At 26.6% G+C, this 4,840-nt stretch overlaps 1 pseudogene; it reads right to left on the reverse strand.

Moving 5' to 3' along the window:
* Window positions 1–955: 955 nt before the first annotated feature.
* On the reverse strand, window positions 956–1,887 carry LOC118035034 (cytochrome f-like; annotated as a pseudogene).
* Window positions 1,888–4,840: the final 2,953 nt, after the last annotated feature.

The raw sequence follows: 4,840 nt of genomic DNA on the forward strand, positions 1-4,840 counted from the left end.
ATCATAATACTTTATTCGTCTAAATGATAAAATGAATTTCATTTTATGGATTACATTCTTATATTTTTTTCTAGGTGGTGCTTGTAAAAAAGTAACTTCAGAATTTTTTTTGTTTAATAGTATCTTATTTATCAATACTGTTGGGAAAAAGAAGGAATTGCTCAATTTTCTTTTCCCAGATCACACACACACACAAACACACACACACACACACACATATCGTTTTATGTTGATTCGATAACATGCCAATTTTTCTATACTAATTGAACCTCACTCTCTTTATTATTTTATTTATTTTAGTATCTAAAAAAAAATTATATGTTCATTAAAGAACCATTTTCTCAAAATACATTTCCTTTCTTTTTTGTTATTTTTTTTAAAAAAATCAAATTTATATGTATAAGTTATACATATAAAAATGAAAAGAAGGTTATGATAAACTTGGAAAAAAATATGAAGAGTAGGAATCTTGGATGAATGTTATTAAGAATCATTATTATTTCGACTCAAGCAAGGGGGTGAAATTTTTTTTTGCTTGTGTTGAAGGCTAAAAAGACACATAGAAGAATATCTCCTATAATATTTTGTTTCCCTCATATAACCTTTTATTTTCCGCTTGTTTTATGCTTAGTCTCAGTATTTAGTTGAATTTGATTATATTAGAATAGAAAAAAAAAGCTACAAATAAATTGTATCATAGCTAAATATGTGAATAGTGACATAATCGCACCACTCCAATTTAGATTGGAAAAGAGGGGATAAAGTCAAAATAGTCTTCTTATCAATATACATACTAAATATAGAAAAGGGGTACATGTAATTCTTCTAATTTGGTATAAAAAAATAAACAAAAGTATTTTCACAAATTTTTTTAACATACAAAATTTCCAACAAAAATTTTGTTCTTTTTAAAAATTAAGAAAAGATAAGAGCTTGATGTTGATAAATTCAAAATCTAAATATTCATTTCGGACAATTGAACCTTTTCAAACTGTTTCTTTTTAAGAACTAAAAAGATTTTTGTCAAAATAACAGATGCTAAGAAAAAAAAAGACCTTGGATACGTAATTGGTCTAGAAGTACTATTTTTGTGTCTCATTGACGAAAGCCGCCCATATTAGGATTACTTCTTAATGGTTGATCCAGTTTGATTGATTCGCCTTTTGATACAAGAAGTTTTAGTCCTTGGAGGATACTATCAATCACTTAACGCCCCTTTGACGCATTTGATATAGTTATTTAACACCCCTCCTTTTCTTTTAGTATGATTTTACTTATTATACTCATTGTTATAGCATTATAAACTGTATTGTTACTCTTTCTCCTGTCAGGATAAATTAGACGTATTCTCTTGTTCCTGCCTATGTATATTAGATATTTTAAGAAGTGAGCATCCTTCTTAGCATTTTTTTTTTATCAGGAACGAGACCTATCACAAGAATATTTTTTTTAGTGGGGCAATAACTTATTATACTCAGGTATCTTTTCTTTCATCTCCGGCGAAATACAATCAAAAGAGGCTAATTCAAACCCTTCATGTAAAATAAGAACAACTTACATTCAAAGCTATATATATATATATATATATATATCATTAGCAAGAACTTGTTTTAGTTGCATATTATAAGGAATTCAAACAACAACTTGAAATACAGTATCAGGAAGTACCGCTTGTGAAACCTCAATACCCACGTGCTTATTAGCTAAATGACAATTCACGCATACAATACGGCCAATTGCTTCGTGTGGATTTTCATACCCTTGCTGTGCAAAAATGGGATACATATTTGAAATGTATGCCTCAATTATTATATTTATCATGAGTGATACGAAAATGGAGCAAGTAATCTCTTCCTTTATATCTAAGAGATTCTTTCTAATTCCCATGGTCTATTTGTTAATCCAGAAAATTTCTACTATAAAATTAGGAAGGTCACTAAGATAGTTCCTTATTCGTGATGCTACTAGTTACTGAAAATATTTTACTAAAATATAGGAGGAATCTAAATCTCTTGGATGTAAAGAAAAAATAATGGTATAAAAAAAGTAAGATTTTGAATGTCTTATTTTACTTATGGACAAAATAAAAAAAATTCAAATTGGATTGGCGGATCATTTTCAGTCATTCATTGAATAATAAATCACTAGAAGTGACGGAGATACACAATTAAAATAATAAAAGATCCAATATTTAAAAATTGTATCGAATATGATTGGAAAGGTGGAAACAAATACATATATAATTTGATTATTATAAGCAAATCTAAAATCCCAGTAGAAAGAGCTAATCATTAGTTCCTAATTGTGAGGTTAATAAAAGAATATAAAGGACTTTTATCATGTCACTTAAGTTATATATGAATTATTGAACCCAAGAATTAAGAATATAAAGTCCTTAATTAACTAAAAAGGAATAACCATTTAGAATAATGAATGAAATTATATTTGTCAAGAAGTGCAAAATCGTATCTATAAGATCTGCGTTGTGCATCTTGATCAATTAGATCTTTTCTTTGTTGATTCCAATACATAACTTTTATAGATGTGTCATAGGGTATTCCTTTATCATTTCATCAAACAGGAAGAGTTCTTTAGATTCTATTAATTTTTCTAGAGTACTTTTTTCTTGAATATCATTTAAAAACTTTCAGAGTTTCTAGTATTCTACCAATTAATAATTCAAGATCCCAGACTTTTATTAAATGAAAAAGAGACCCACAAGGGCAAAAATACTATAGACATAAGATATATAAGGGAAATGAATGTTTTTTTTTTTTTTCCATTTTTTTCCTGTGATTTTTTAATGAATCCACTTCATTTGTCAACTCTATATGATCTAATATTTCTATCAACCATAAGTTCTATTCTAATATTAGAATTTAGAATAGAACGCTTTGAACTCGCGAATCCATTCCTTCTTTTTTATTTGTGAGTCAATGGTTATTCCTTGAATTTTGTGAATATACATATGGTAAAAAAAAAAGTTTGTGAAAAAAAAAGTTTCATTTTTTATTTTTTTTGTTTTTTCGTATATATAATATACGTCTTCTTTGGTTCATTAGTATTATGAATAAATTTTAGTTAATTTATGTTATAGAAAAAAAAGGGATTTTTTGTTTTTTACCTCTTGCTAAGAAAAGTGCTTTAATTTATTTCAAAATACTTCAATTGGTACATGCAAAAAATAGGTTAACTCCACTAGTTTTTCCTCAATTTCTCTTGAAGTCAAACTCTCATTAGTACAAGTCAAAGGAATGGTCCTCTAATTTCTATATAAAGGACACACCGAGCTTAAAAACCCTCTTTAACTTTTATTCTGATAGACTAAATATCTTTCATAAAGAGTCAGAGAAAGATGCGATGATATTTTCCTAGAAATCCCTAATGAAAAAAACACACTATTCCTTCTTTTCTATTGAATCAATCATAACCACTTTCTATATTCCATGAAATTATGCAACACAAATAAGAGCTACTACACAGACTGATAAGCCCATGGAAAGACATTACAATCCCTTGTGGAGAAAAATGATTTGCTGAGACGGGAATAAAGATATAAAATTTAAGTCAAGATAAATGGAAAATTCCAATCAATAAAAAACCCAATGAACATAAAAAAATATAATGGCGAAACAAAAATTACTTATTTTTCAAGACCCTGCCATAAGTTCTATCCATATATATACTAATTTCCATCTCATACTAGATCTAGTTGCATTTTATTATAAGTGGAGGATTAGCCGAAATGAATTTTACTTTATTTTTTCTAGTTTTTAAAGGAACTTTCATCAATTTGCACTATTATAATATGAATCTTTTGAAGCAATTCATTAGATCTAAAAGTAAAATAAAAGGAGCCCTCTCATATGATCCCCTTGTACACACACATATAACTACATGGGCTTTACATTTATTTTAGGCATCCACCCTAATTACAACTTACTTTCAAATAGCTTGTTTACTTATATATCATATTTACATTTGTGTCTGTCTTTTCTTTTTTGTTTGAAAGAAGCCATAAGTTGTACCATATTAAATTGATTAGATATATGTGTTATGATCCAAGTCTAGGTCTTCAAAAACAATAGATGAAAATTCCCCCCACCAAATCTAAAAATTCATGTTTTTTTAAACATAAGAAGATAAATAAGCCACTGCAATTGTTGAAAATACCAAGCCCACTAAAGGAACAAAATTAGAGGGTAAGTTTTTAAGAATTGTCATAGAATGGACACCTTGATTTAATATTTTTACTTGTTATTTATTTATTGTTATATTAATCTTTTTACCTATTATCATTATATTATATTGTTAGAAAGATCATTTAAAATTATTAGAATTCTTATATAATTATACTAAGTATTACTAGGTAAGTATATATATAAAAGTGCAAGGAATATAGAACTAACTAAAGCAATTGTTCCTCTTAGCTTTGTCTAGGGTTTTTAGGGGTAGAATTACGATTCTACTGTAATTCTAGCCTCGCAACTTATATCTAATTATTCTTCGGTATATTTGGGGTTGAAATTATAAACTTACCCCTTCATATATAAAATAATAATTTTATATTAAAATTTAAATCCTAAATTAAATTAATTATAGAATTAATTTTCCTAATTAGATTATGATTGAATTAAAATGTTTAATTCAAATTTTTTTAGTTTTGTCATATCCTAATAGGATTAGGATTTAATTAAATGGTTTAATTAAACATCATGTAGAAAAATGGTTTTTATAAAATAATGAGAATTTTTTAATCCATAAAATTTATTTAATTAATCCTAAAATAGTTTAGGATATTAATAAGAATTATAATGTGATTAATTTTCTTATTAAATTT

Source organism: Populus alba, chromosome 11 (assembly GCF_005239225.2).
Source record: "Populus alba chromosome 11, ASM523922v2, whole genome shotgun sequence".
Lineage (NCBI taxonomy): Eukaryota > Viridiplantae > Streptophyta > Magnoliopsida > Malpighiales > Salicaceae > Populus > Populus alba.